General features: G+C 49.3%; 1 long non-coding RNA gene across 2 annotated transcripts in view; it reads left to right on the top strand.

Moving 5' to 3' along the window:
- The first annotated feature begins 761 nt into the window (after positions 1–761).
- LOC109282241 (uncharacterized) overlaps positions 762–14,897 on the top strand; it is a 28,301-nt gene continuing 14,165 nt past the window's right edge. The window contains exon 1 of one of the 2 annotated variants that reach the window (XR_002089174.2): positions 762–3,671. This is a non-coding gene — a long non-coding RNA (uncharacterized LOC109282241). The remainder of the gene's footprint in view (positions 3,672–14,897) is intronic. The other variant, XR_002089175.2, reaches the window with a different exon arrangement.

The raw sequence follows: 14,897 nt of genomic DNA, 5'->3' as shown, positions 1-14,897 counted from the left end.
GGGATCTCAGGAAGTTTCCCCCAAGGAACCGCTAGTAGCAAGACTGCACATTCGCCTCCTGGTGGAACAGCCCTGCTGGAATGGATGGATGGATGGATGGATGGATAGATATTGTTTCACCAACTACACCACCAATGATCAAGTGAAGAGGCATTCATAAACAATGTTCCCTAATGACATGTTACACGGTTATTACAGATCCTGGCGCTCTGCTTCCTCGGGTTTCATGGAACATTGTGATTATTCTGGAAGTTAGCTTTGAGCCTTGAAATAATGTTTTCACAGACCCGATCCTTAAGCCTGTCTAATCGGGTGCTTTCTTTAGAAATCCTCCTCCTCCCCAACCCCAGCTTCTTTCCAGTGCCCTCCTCCCCATTTTGGAAACAGAATGACTGAAACAAGAAAATTAAGCAATGCATTTAAAAAAATGCCCAGCGATCCCTTTCCTATTTCGCTTCGCTGCCATTGGCTTTGATGTGGTTTTTACACCATCCGGGTCAGAGCGACCGGGGAGGAATATCACTGCAGCAGTTCAAGGGTGCTTGGTGGGAATATATATGCACACACATATGGAGCGTGTTGCTCTCCTCCACTGCTTGCCTGGTCGCCAGCACGTTGTTCTGCCACCTTGCAAACCTGCCGGGTTTCCCAGCATTAATGAGGTGGTGATTCCTCCTAACATGAGACGGTTTCACAGAGGGGGAGAGGGGGAAAAGGGGGGCGAGATGGGGCAGGGAGAGGGCGATTTGGGAACACAAGTGGAAACTCATAAAACTCTTGTTAAAGTGCTTGCTCAGGATCCATGGCGTCACCAGGTCTTTTACTTCGGAAGCCAAAGAGTTTTATTCCTAAATGAGTTAAAGAGCCATTTACCTCTGTCGTGTTCTATTCATCAAACCACAAGTCGAGAGTCCCTAACATGAAACTATTTGTTTGCTTACACAACCAGCTGGGCGCAATTTCACGTCTGAGATATCTATCTGAAAGCGCCTCTCATTTATTATCCTTACTTGTCAGCGAATCCATTTTCCGACTCCCTTTTTTTTTCACTGAAGGATCTGGAGTAAAATGCTCCCCTAAATATCTCGGGCTCCCCCTCCGATCCCAGCCCCAACCGGCTGGAGAGCAAGGGGGGAAGTGTCGAGATCACAAAGATAAGGTGACTTCAGTCTTACAGCCCTCTCTCCTCTCTCTGTCTCCGTCTCTGTCTCTGGGTGCCTGGTGGATGACTGGAGTTAAAAAAAAACTGCAGGCATCTTCCTGCAGGATATTTTCTCTGGTGCAAGGTGTAACCACCTGTAAAACAAAATTACAGAGGACTGGCATAGAAAAGCCCCCGTCTCTTGCCCTGTCAGCTGCAAGTACAATAGCTTGCTCGGAGCTGCTGTGAGGTTGCACGGTGTAAAACGTATGACCTTGGTGACTGTGTCACCAATTATTATTTCTGGCCTGGTGATGATTGTAACTCAAATCTAAATGCCTGTATGATTGGGGAAGCAGGGGAAGGCTCATCCCCCCCCCCCCACACACACACACACGTGGTTTCCATTGGAAACACAAAGACACAACGTGAAAGGTACCAGACCGGTTTATAAATATAATTGCTACTAAAGAGAACAATTAACAAAGAGGACAGTAGGAAACTGTATCTTTTTGAAACACTCTTACCCCAATTTTGAAAAATCAGGATAATGTGAGTAGTGTTTCAAAGCAGGACCGTCTGGCTGACAAGAGAATCACTGTTAGTAATCTCAATGATGGCTGTATAATAGTGTATATACATCTCCTTGTCTGCAGAGTCCTCCATCAAGCTTAAAGCAATGGATCAAATCCAAAACTACAGAGTATAAAATAACCCCACCTGTAAAAAAAAAAAAAAAAGAAAAGAAAAAAGGAGAAGGAAAGAGAAGTGGGGTGGCGGGGAGTACTTTCAGGGAAATCAGTCTGGTTGCTGTAAGCTATCCTATTGTGTTGATTTAGGAAGACATTTGCTGTATATAACGTTTAAGGCTGATAATATCATTGCCTGGCCAAATAAATAAAGCATTGGCCAAACCGTGGGGTCAGCTATCGATCCCCGGGCTGTGAGAGGAGGGAGAGACAGTCCATGAGAGAGTCAGAGGTTCAGGGTGTCTGCAAGGCAGACACAGAGATCCTGTGTGTGCAGGGGAGAGAGGCTGTGCGTGTCTCAGAGAGGGATATTCTGTGTGTGAGAATCAGACAAGGATATTCTATGCGAGTGTTTGAGAGCACACTCTGTGGGTATAGGAGGGAGAGGGGGAGAGACCGTGTGTGTGTGTGAGAGAGAGAGAGAGAGAGTTTTCAGTCCGCTTTGCAAAGCCTCATTAGCATTCCCTCCCTGCCCATGGACCTGCACTGACAACTAACAGAGATATCCAGCTCACCACTAGGCCTCCTCTCCTTTTGTCTTCAAATCTCTAAGAGAAACAGATTTATACGTGGGCTCTGCGCAGTGAACTAACTTCCACTTGGTTCCAGAAGAGACAAGATGTTAAAAAACAAATGGGCAAGGCCCTACCCACTGTTGTTTCCCAATGGGTTGTGCAAACTTCTATCCCTTCCATATAATGCCCGTGCCCGTGCGTGTGCTATCGCGGCGGTGTAAAGAGCTGCACCAGTGATGGTGAAAGTGGTCTGCTACTTTTCCTTTGTCACCTGTAGCAAGAAGCTTTGGTGTGGTTACACATACGCGTATCATGAGGTTTTTTTTCTCTCTTACGTACGATTTATGGGGCATATCAAAAAGAGCTTCATTTTTTTCCCCCTACAGGGTGAAAACTACCGGTTGCTTTAAAAAAAAAGGAAAGAAAAAAAAAAAAGAAAAGAGCAAATCTCTACATCGGTGTTTGCTTTGTGTCTTTTCCCCTGCTTATTTCCCGATTAACGCTCCTCTCCAAACGGTGACAAAATTCTCCACAAAGAGCCAGAAAAAAAGAGGAATTGTGACTTTCATCTCTAGGCCAGAAAGCTCTTTAAACTTCCAGCGTTGAGCTCAAATCCATTTCTAACAAGGTTTCTGAGAAGCAGAGTGCACACAACTTACTGCAAACTATACACTGCTCCCTGAAGTTATAAATTAAACTAGTCAGGTATTTTTCCAGAAAGCGTACAAATTAGTCCATGTTGACAGATGTTTGTCACTTAGTAACTTCTTTCCAAGTTTTTTTTTTTTTTTTTTTTTCCTCCTCTAAGCCTTGTTTCGAGCTTGCTTTGTTGTTTTAAAATATGCATGTCTCTCAGGAATGCCAGTCACGAGTCCAAACTTTGTGTCCAACCTCCCACATGAAATGATCCTTTTATAGGGAACCCGATATGTCTCAATCTGCACTTCACTCAAAGCCTCTGCATATGGGGCACTGGTCCCTGCTCAAAAATAACTCAGCAGAAACGCCTTTCCACCTAAAGCCCCCCCAAAAAACCCCACGAATGACTCCCAAAGAAGAAATATAGCTTCCATAATTAAAGGAGGCAGCGGTCAGAGGGGAATGCAGCTTGGGGGAAAAAAAGTAAGAGTTTTATTTCTTTTCTGATTGCACTTGGGCTGTCATTAACAGCAGGTTTATCAACACAAGGCTCTCACAGCACAGCCTGAAGACCAGAAGAGAAGGACGAGGCGAGATTAAGGAACTACAGGCCAACGGCGAGAAAGAGTAAGTGACCTCAGTGCAGAGAGGGAGACTGGGGGGAAGGGGCTTGCTGTGAATTTGCAGCCGAAGTTTTCTTGCGAGGGAGAACAATGGCACGAAGCTGGACCAGAGGGGCTGGGGGAGCCGGTGCCTGCCTGGGAAGGTGCATCTGGAGGCAGGGAAACCCCTGGCAGGGTGGGAGAACGGGGCAGGAGAAGTGGCAGGGCTGAAGAAACGTCACGCCTGCAGGAGTCCAGGGGCTGGTGGCGCCTGCCCGGGGCCGGCTTCCTCCGAGGCGCTTCGTTTCGTGCGTGTGCGCGCGCTGCCGGCCCTATGAGCGTCCTACGGGGCAACCCGGGGCTGGCTGGGCCGGAGCCCCGCAGGACGAGCCGGGTAGCAGGCTCGGCGGGGACAACCCGCCGCCCCGGAGCGGAGAAGTAGTAAACAAAAACAACTTAAAAAAAAAAAGTCCAAGCAAAACTTCCCAAGTGATGGGAAACAGATGAGCCGCTTCTCCCGGTAACATTGACTCTCCTGCCCTGATGTGCCGTGACGTCACCAGCGCCTACCCTATCCTCTGCACTGGGAGAGGGGGGGGAGCCTGCGAAGGGGCAGATCCTACCTCTCTATTTTCTTTCCTTTCTTTCCTCTTCCTCCCTCTCTCCTTCTCTCTCTTGTGGGACGAATTTCCACGAGGAGCCTGCCCAGCCCCTGCTTGCAGAGCCCCAGCTTGATAGGACCCCTTTCCCTCCTTTCCCTACATATTCCAACATATGGAAAGCTTGCAGGCCCCGTGCACTTATAGAAGCTGATAATGCATTAGTTTTCAGCAATATTTACAGCACTGCTTTTAATACACACCAGATGGTTTGCGACTCTGCCACCACCGCCAGCTAGCTCCTCGATTTTACGCAGCGGCATTTTGTTACAATTACACTCCATGCTGAGACCAATTTTATTGGTGACCTATTTTTCATATTTGCAGCATTTTATGTTAAAAACCTCCTCCCTGGCACCTTAGCAAAGGGCAGTGCTAAGGGGGAAAAAAAAAAAAAGGAGCAGTCACTGGAGCTTTTCGGTGGAGCCAGCGTTTGTAATATGTAATAATGAGCTGGTCCTGTGTGTGTATATATGCATGTATGCCTATATAAATAATGCATATGCATATTTATTTATTGCTTTTGATCAATAACACTATATTTGTTAAACCTCAATTCACTGCATTTGCCTTCCTGATAGCAAACATTACAGAACAATAAATATTGCATATGGTTAATTATTACGCCAGGGCTCCATGCTCGGGTGTGTGTTTTATTTCTCATGTGCTCCAGTCCTCGTACAACGCAGTGCAAACAAGCCCGGGTTCTCAAAGATATTTTGGGAATGGGAGGGGGAGGAAAAAGAAAACCCAGCTCTCTATGGGAATTCTCCGACTCAAACACTTTGAGGGAGAAACTGCATATAATAATACATTCCTCCACGCTAAAGATCGGGCTGTTGAAGGGGGAAAAAAAACCCCCACACCTCTTGCCTGGAATACATCCCAGGGCATTTAAAACAGCGCACAATAAATGTTATCACGTTGGGGAGAAAGCTACAATGCGGATCAGATTTTAGCATGGGTTTTTAAACCTTATTTTACACAAAGTAAATAATCTCGAGTACACAACAGAGAGCCTGCTTTGCATAAAGCAATAGCCAATTCACTCTAGTGCAGGTGTGTTCTTCCTACACAAATGCTTTTTCCACTTTTATAGTAACTCTTAAAAAAAAATTTTTTTTGCCTCTCCTACTAAAATCACAGATGTTTATTTTATTGATATAACCTATACCTTGGCTATGCTGAGAATAGTCTGCCTCGACTAACAGTCATTTAGCAAATAATAGAGGCGTTCTGGATGCTTTCCAATGTTACACATGTACTTGGTCATAAAATGATACGTGAAAAAATTAACATCTGCTTTCCTAAAATAAAGTGTGCCAAGTAGCTTTTTATGAATGCTTTCCTCATTTTAAAAAGAAATATGTAGAGATAAACTGGCATCCATATGTATAGCATATTTATAATGGTTTTAGGATTTAAAGGTAGCTATTCATTGCATAAGCCATTTAGAACTGACGTTTTAAAAGCTACTTAACCTCAGACATCCTTGAATCTTAAAGAAGGATTCCAAACGATATTCTTTAAAGAGGAATTTGCTGTAATTTAATTGCATATCAAGGCGGAACTATGCGCGGGCCTCGCATGGTATGCTGTGTTTAATAGCATTCCCACTTCCATTTTATTTACCTCATTTCTCAACACGGATCCTATTCCCTTCAGCACACAAGACTGGGAAGTGGAGTAGAATGTGTTTCTTTTTCTCCTCCTTCTTCCTCCTCTTGCTTGCTCTTTACTTTGTTTTTTCCCCCTGTTTTAATTCCACCATTAAGAAATGAGGCATACCTTCGAATTATTTCATTAAGCTTTGCCCTTCTGGGGGGAATAGGGTGGGAACTATAATCATTAGTGCCTTTTATTATTTCTACAATAAATGGCTAGATTCTTTGCTGAATAAGCTGTCTGAATGTTTTGCAGATGTTCCACTTAGACCAAAACTGACCCTCCATTTCCTCCCAAATAAGTCTCCTAAACTCTCTTATCAGTGCATTTACTCCACTGCAAAGAAATGCCCGGCTTTGTGAGGAATGAAAGGTGAAACGCAGGTCTGTGTAGCACACAACCCACCTTCAGAAGTTGTTAGGTGTGTGTGGGCAGTGTGTGTCGATACACGCAGACCTATATTACACCCTTGCGTGTGTCACTTGGAAGAGCGTCTCCGCTGACACAGCTCCCTGGTCCAGACGTTGGGCTCTATTATATCCATTGCACGAGCTGGGGGATAACATGTGTATCGCTTCTGGTCAGCTCCAGAGGGGAGCCCGTCTCCACCCGGACGGGCTGGGGACTGGTCCTGGTGGCTTATCAGAGGCATTCCCCTCCCTAGCTGTGGACAACAGTTGATCAAACAGGCTCCTCCAGCTAGAAACTCACCCTCTACTGTTTTAGGCAGGGCAGCCCTGCCTGTCTGTTCGCCTCTGTGGCCTACTATTGCCCTGGCTGGAGAGTGCCTGGTCTCCTGGTTCAAGAAGCCAAAGCTTCTTTGCAGTTCCTTGGCTGGAAAGACGTGGGTGTGGGGGCCAAGGGGTAGGGCCTCTGGGGTACGGGTGGGGGGTAGGAGGCTGCCTTATGGGTGTAGGGGACAGAGGTTAAAGAACTGGCCCCTTTCTGAGTGACAGGGCCTTTTCTCAAAGGCAAAACGGGGTTGGGGGGTGGGGGATCCGCTGCCCAAGTGAATAGGGGAATTTTCCAGGTTTCGCAGCTTTCCCCTTTATTTTTGTTTATTTCTTTTTGATGAATCTGGGTGGTGACTGGCAGAGCCCACAAGGGGTTTCAGAATGGGGGGAGAGAGGGAGAGACAGAGAGAGAAGTAAAGTCCATTTGCTTAAAGAAAAAAAAAATCCTGCCTGGGTTGGTAAAAATCATTAAAATCTGTTAAGTGACATGGAGTTGGGATTTATGTGGCCGCACCGGACAGAAAGTGGACACGGCCAGCAGGGGTAGTCACGCTTGGAGACAGGGGGTCTTTATTGAGAGATGGTGTATTTCTGGGGGAAGAAAGGGAATATCTTACAAAGCTCTCCCTCTCCTCCTGATAACAAAACCTGTCACATCTTCACTTCTGCCTCGCAAAGAGCGAGTGTCCGCATTTGAACATCTCTAAAGTGATTATTAGATGCCTCTGTGAGAAATCAGTTCGGGAGAGCGAGCCCAGAGCACACAAAAAAGGGCAGATTGGCCAACACTGAGCGCTCCTCTAATTTTACCTCCTAAATAGCCCCCTAATATCCCCCCAATCGCACTGTTATTAAAGGACCTTTCGTTAATAAGAATAAGCCCTGCTTTAAAATAAAAAAAAAAGATTTGCACTTTAAAAAAAGAAAGCCAAACCATGGGTTTTTTAAAAGTATTATTATTATTATTTTGTCTCCTCCTGATAAGATGTGAGAACTTCTTTTTGAGAGAGAGAGAGAGAGAGAGAGAGAGAGAGAGAGAGAGAGAGAGAGTGAAATGAAGGACACAATGACAGTATATCAGTGAAAAGAAGAAAGTGCCCCTTTAATGAGAACTAAAGAAAACCAAAACGTAGATGAAGTGTACCGTAAAGGCTGCTTCAAAGTACATCTTAATTCCCCTGAGTTCTGCCATCACATAGATTTGGTAATTGGGAGTTTACTGCGCGGAGGTGAGGCAGCATGGTATAGCTAACCCTATATTTTTTTCTTTCAATAATTATAGATACATTTCCAGACAGTCTTTGCAAAGAGCCAGGAAAGATATCAGAGCTCACGTGCTTTGAAGGAAGAGCTTCTCCTAAAGGAGGGGGGGGGGCGGGGAGGCAAGTCTACCTGCACATTCAAAATTAAACTGATCTCCCCCCCGCCCTCTTTTTTTTTTTTTATAATTATACTCCTGGCTCCAGATGTATTTTAACAGAGCTGCGTGTGCACTGCCATCCGCCAATGCATGCTGATGCCTTTATTGGTATTTGCTTCTGTGCCTAGGTTTCATTTTGTATTTCTTTCCTGACCTTAGCTTTTCTGGATTACAAAAAGTCTCCACAAGTAACAGAGCAATAAATCCAAACAAAAATAAGACAGATTTCCTCATCGATGTGTAATAAAGTTAAAGGACATTGTTTTGTCAGACAAGCGCTAAGTAGAAAATAAATCTTTGGGTCTGGGGAAACAAAACGGAGTGCTGTTGGCATGTGTGTAAATTTACTTTTAAAAGCAATAAATCAATGTTAAATTAAACAGCTGGGGTCCCCATCGCCGAGAAGGTTTTCATGTTTAAGGAAACCTTGACGGGGAAATGTGCGATTTAATAAGACACCAAAGAAGTTAAACCTTGATTTCAATTCCGCCTCTCCTTGCTCTCTGTGTGTGGGTTGCATCTGAACTTCAGGAACTGCTGTGAACTTGTGAGACTGACAGACAGACGGGGATAGGTAGGGACTGGCACCCACCGGCTCACTTTTGCTCTGTTCCCCACCCCATCTTACACGTGCCCACTGGCTCCCTTGCTCTGTCACAGCCCCATGGTCCAGGAGGCATCGGGGATTCTCCTTGCATGTATTGCGTTAGGGTTAAATATTGTAACCTGTCGAAAGAGTTTGATACTGTCATTATCTAAATGCTAATTCCATCATTTCTGCATCGTGACAGATCCATGGCGTCAGAGGTGCACCAGAAATAAAAATGTCTCTGAGACACACACATATGCACACACACATATGTATGTATGTGTGTGTGTGTATATCTATATACATATGTATATGTATAAGTACATGTATGTATGTATATAAATCTGTGTGTCTGTGTCTATCTCTCTCTCTATAGATATAGATATATATTTAACAAGAAAGCCCATTTGAAGAGAAGTCAGAAGCCAGTTAGGAATGATGCATGATCCCACCGCCTGCAGCTGAAGTGTTGCAGAGCTGATTTTCCTAAATGCACGTGCGATTTATTTCTCCTTTAAAAAAGAAAAAAGAAAAAGAAACTAGCACAACACCCGGTAACATTTTCGCGCTCTAATGTAGCCCCAGCGTGAATCAATAAGTTATTAAAAAGCCAAAGCAACACAAGCAATAATGCAGAACAGCAAATGGCAGTGGGTCCGTGGCAAGCAAATAAGTGCGTGATTTAGGATTTTTTGTTGTTGTTGTTTTGTTTTGTTTTTGAAGCTGCGAAGTCAAATTTGAAAAGGAGTTGACAATAAAGATGCTTGAATGCCTAGGTGTGTAGTTGTGTTAGTTATTTGCCTCCAAACACACAGAAGGCGAAGGAGCCGGAGGATGTGTAATGACTTTTGTTTCTTGTGAAAAAAGCTTCTCAGAGCAGCCACAATTGCCACAAATCGTTGGTGTCTTTGTTTAATTTTGCAGAAACAATGTAAAGGCGGCTGAGGAGTTTTCAATTTTTTTGTTTTCTTCCTTGAGAGCCTCAGAAGTTTCCAAAATAAAAGGTCACCTTAATAAGGCAGCAGGGAAGACAGAGATTTAATAGCCTCTGCCTTTGTTTCCCTCTCCTTGAAAGGAAGAGATAAAGACACTAGAAACTTGGGGGGTGCGTGTAGTTAGTTGGTATTATTAGTATTATTATTTTAAACTGAGGACATTTTTATCCAAGTTTCCCCCGCAAGACCATTCAAACCAGTGCAGTTTGTCCTTGCTTTCCTCTAGCTTCCCCATAGCCCCAGCGGCTTGCCCCGGCTGGGTGGCTGAGGCAGGCGGGGTCTCCGCCCGGGAGGAAGATGGATTTATTCGTTGTGCAGGAAGATGTTTTTTGGTGCACCCCTTGTCTCTCCTCCACTTGGAGACGAGGAAGCCGGCAGGTGAATAATAGCTGCCAGCCAGGTGCAGGCTGCCCCCCTGCCTCCACGATCGAGTGCGTGTGCACTTCAGCTAGGACTTGAATGAAGAAAGCCGGGGCCAGAGAGGATGGCGCAAGGGCAGGGCAGGGCAGGGCAGGAGCGCGGAGCCGGCCCCGCGGAGGAGCCGGGCGCGGCGCGGGGCTGCGGGGCCTGGCTGGCGCGGGGCTGTGGGGCGCCCGCTCCGCTCCGCTCCGCGCCTCCAGCTCGCCAGCTCCGGGCTCCGCCGGCTGCGGCGTTTGTTGGCTAGATGGCGCTCTGCGCCTCGGCAGCGGCGGCTCGGCTCGGCTCGGCTCCCCGCCGCCTGCTCCGCTGTGTCCCGGCTCCTCCAGCCGCGCCAGGACGAGCCTCAGCTCCCGGGAGGGCCCCCGCCGAGCGCCTGCAAGTGAAAAGCCCGGCTCGCAGCCGCACATGGCATTGGCGGTGCCCATCGCACTGCAGCCACCCAGGGCAGGTTCAACCCCCCCCCCTCCCCACGCAAACACACACGCGATACCTGCGCAGCCAGATCTCCCTGGCTTAGCAGAGCTTGCAAGTTGTTTGCAAGGGGGGGGCAAATCTGTCCCGCAGGTCTGGGGGCAGCAGGACCGCGCCAGCCGCGGGGGGAAGCCAGGAGGGGGTATCGCCAGGGCCGGGACATCAGAAATAGGGGGCTGCTGTTTTTTTTGGGGGGGTTCTAGGATTTAAATAGCTACAGTGCAGTGTGTAAGGCCGCCCCCACCCCATTCTAATGTCAGATCAGTAGTGCAGTGGGGATCTGTGTCCCAAATGTGCTTGGATTCTCCCCCGAGTCCAGAGAAGTTCATGGGCACTCTTGGTTTCTTGCTAGAAGAGGATCCCTCCTCCCAGCCCTCCACCGCGCGCGCGCACACACACACAAACACACACACACACACACACACACTCACCCGTCCTGACAAGACACCCTGAAAACTTATGGTAGCAGTCAAAGTTAGCAAAGGACGAGCTCTGGTTTTTATCAGCGGGCTGCGGGGCTATTGCTGGGGGAAAGGGGGGAGGTCAATTCAGCTTTCTAGCCTCCACCCTAAGGTCTTAAGGAAAGTGGCCTGGGTGTGCTGGGGGCAGTGGAAGAGCAGGCAGCTCCTTCTCAGCTGCTAGGCTGGAGAGGGTTTGCTCCACACCGTGGCACCCTCTTTTGCCTATTGGTCTCAGGCTGGCTGGCCTGCTAGGTCAAGGCGCCTGGGCTGGAGGGCTGGGCTGCCCCGGAGGCGGGTGTCTCCCTGCCTTTCTGGGTATTAGGCTGTAACTAGGAGGCGCTGAAAACCTAAGGCGGAAAATTTACAACTTGCTCAGCTCCAAGCCGCAACCCCCTCCCCCCCCAAACCTGCTACTGCGGAAACATATGTTGTGGATTAAGTGCAGCAAACGGCTCGCCCGGCTGCAAGCTGATCATGAAAACTTAAATGAGACGGAGTTTGGCTGTGGGGAGAGCTCTGCTTCCTGGACCCACCTGGCAAAGCTCAGCGAGCGGAGCCGAGATGGGTGCCCGCGCACGGCGGGAGCTCAGCGCTCCGGGGCGGGCAGGGATCACTCCGGGACCCAGAGCCGGGGAGAGCCCGGGAGACACGCACCACGGCGCCCTGGGGGCTGTGCCTTCGCTCTGTAAAACCGAGAGGACGGAGTCATTCGATCTGGGAAAGAGGATGAAGGAAGAGCAGGCAGATCTCTGGGAGGGAAGCTAACTTTCTAACGGGGCATTTCCCCGGGGGTCTGTAACTCAGCAGCTCTTCTAAACGGCTTCCCACTTGTAGCCCAGGCTCTGATACATCCCAAATTACTTGAGATCGGGGAGGGGGCAGAGGGTGGGCGTCCTCACGTTCTTCCAGGAAATTCCTCTGTACCATGCCCCGCAGACACCCACATTAGGAGCCGGTTGTGGCTTCTGCAACCGAGTTCAGAATCTGGCCCTTTATTAACACAAATTGTATTGGATTTACTGCCCTTGACCATCAAGGGAAACTGCATTATGCTCCAAGACTACCCCGATAGGCAGGGAGCTTTCATCAGGCATATTACCTGAGGACTTAAGTTGCTTTCCTTACAAACACGCCTGGAAATGAATGAGGGCTTATTGATTCCGTGGAAATAAAATATGTATGTGTGTGCGGGGGTGTGCATTAGGTACACCCCACCCCACACACACACACACACAGACACTTCGCTTTCACTAACTAGTCAGTCTATACAGGACGTTGACAAATGCCCCCCAAAAGAGGAGAAAAGTCATTTGAAACGACTTTGAAGGGTTACAGGACGTGGGGGAGAGACAATGGGAAGGAATGAACAGAGGTGTACCGGGCATAAGGAAGAAAGAAAGAAAAAAACAGCCCAAAAGCAAACAAAGGGGACATGGTTGTTTTTATTGCAGAGTGGCAGCGTGTTAGACACCCACAGCTATTCCCAGAGAGGTTAAATCATTTCCAGCTAGCTTTTTCCCGTCCCGAGTTATCTCGGGGGCGATCGCTTCGTTGTACCCGGTTTCAAACCCAGATCCCAAGACCCCGTGCTGAGAAATGCAGAGAACCCCGGGCTGTGCTGGGCTGGCCAGGAGAAACTTTGGAGCGTCGCAAACTGTGCCATGCGCCCGGCAGGGAGGGCACCAGTTCCCCGGGCGCTGGCATTTTCAGGGGAGATGGGGAAATTGTTCGGGGCGCGAGGCAGAATAAACATCCGAGAAAAAGTTCAGGCAAATCAACACATCTCCAGTGAGAGAGTTGCTCCCTCCCTTTAACGAAAACCCGCTTGGTTTCTGTTTCCCTGCCAAGATACAACCCAGCTACTTCGTTTTTCTTGCACCCAGTAACTTCAGGGGTGTAGGAAATAAGCAGTCGTCGCCCCCCCCCCCCTTCCAAAGCCACTCTCTTAACATGAGATGCGAGGAAATACTGAAGCGTTCCCTTTTTCAAAGCCTTTGAGGAAAAGCTGCCGCCCTGCCCCAGTCCCTGCCAGCCCACCCCTGCAGTCTGGTGAGGGGGAGGAATGGCTGTTCCTTGAAGGCTCCTCTGATGATGAGTATTCAACAGGTACCCTTTCTACCAACGCAAACTTCAGCCCACTGAGCCCGCTTGGCAGCCCAGCCCGGACCGCAGAGATAAGGGATTCCTTTAAGGATAAGGGACCTCAGAGATAAGGGATGTCTTATTTTAGCCACTTGGTTACAGTGAGAGGATGGCAGGTGTATTTTTTTCTTTAAAAAAAACAAATAAAGGAAATCAAACGGGAAGATCCCAAATAAAAAGGAGTGAGGATCCCAAGCAGCCAGGTTCTTGTCTGAGAACCTCAGGGAAGCCATCCACAGCCACGCAGCTCATGGGGAGATCTTGAGCAAACGGATTCCCTGGCCGCTCGCCCCTGGGCCATGCCTGGGCGGGGGAATCGGGCATTTTAGGGCACCCCTTGGACAGTGCAAGTCCCATCAAACTCCCATCAAGACTCTACGCGGGTCTTACTACAGGGCTCCCGCCACCCCCTGCAAGCCCCCCCGCGCCAGCCCCCACCCGCTCCGGCAGGGAGGGCAAGGAGGTCTTCAGCTGCAATGCATGTGGCTTGGTTTGTCTGTCTGTCCGTCCGATAATGACCTCCAGCCAGTCCTCCCCCCTGCTGGGGCAGATTCGTATGTGAACGGATGTCAGAGTCTTGTGAGCAACAACCGGTCCCTGCTTGTGCCGCGCTATGTGCTACCTCGGGCTGATCAGAGAAGCAGGGATTGACACTAAAAGTAGGAAGCTGAGTGAAACATTTTAATAAGCAATGAGCACCTCGCTGCCTTTAAACAGCGAACACGGAGATAGCTTGACTTACAAGCTGAAAGGCTCTAGGTATTTTGCTAAAATGACAGTGAAAAGATCAAACAGAGAGACAGAGAGAGAGAGAGAGAGAGAGAGAAAGAGAGAGAGAGAGAGTCTGTCTCAGCCCCTGAACAGAAAAAAAGGAAGGGGAAGCTAGGAAAGTGCTGGGTAAATTCGCCACGACCCGAGCAGAGATCTGTGCGGGTAGAAATGGAGGCAGAAGAAGGGGGATTCCGCCAAGTCCTGCCCTTCCAGTGTGTGTGTGTGTGTGTGCGCGCGCGTGTGTGTGTGTGTGTTGGGGAGGGGGGGGAGCTGTCAAGTAAGTTGCTGTCAGGCTCCTTAGCCTGGCTGGGCTCCGGCTCGCGGGGGAGCCTCCTCTCCAGGGGCTATAATTAACAAGCTGCCTGGACTCAGCAGAGCTCATCAAAGAGCCCTGGCCCCGGGCGAGCGCCCCCGCACCAGGCCAGGTGTCCCTGCCGGCTGCCTCCTGGGGAAAGTTTCCGCTCCTCAGACTCGCCTCGAGGGAGCCGTACGGAGGGCCCGGAGCACAGGAAAGTACGAGATCCCACTGGCTGGGGCAGTTCAAGAGGGAGGGGAAGGACACGGCTGGAAGTTTGCCCAAAAAGTTTCTAGGTTAGAGCGCAAGCAGGATCAGGCGGGAGAGGGGAAGAGGGGCTCAGCGGCACTGGGGAGCCCCGAGGGGCGGCTCCAGCAGGGGCTGGACGAGGTGACCGCGCGAGCAGGCACCGACGTGGGCCAGGAGCGGACCTAGCTCGGGCGGGGGGGAGAGGGGGGGGGGCAGCCTGTCGGGGAGCCGCTCGGCGGAGCAGGGCGAGCGGCTCAGGGCTGCGCGCTGTCCATGGTGCTGAGGAGCGAGCGCTCAGCCCGGCGCTTCGCCTGCAGTCGCCCGGCCGGGGCGGGGAGCGGGCGCGGGGCAGGCATGGCCCGGCTCTCCGGCTCCCGTTC

Source organism: Alligator mississippiensis, chromosome 3 (assembly GCF_030867095.1).
Source record: "Alligator mississippiensis isolate rAllMis1 chromosome 3, rAllMis1, whole genome shotgun sequence".
Classification (NCBI taxonomy): domain Eukaryota; kingdom Metazoa; phylum Chordata; order Crocodylia; family Alligatoridae; genus Alligator; species Alligator mississippiensis.
Note: the sequence above shows the minus strand (reverse complement) of the source record. Positions and strands in the feature narration are given on the sequence as shown.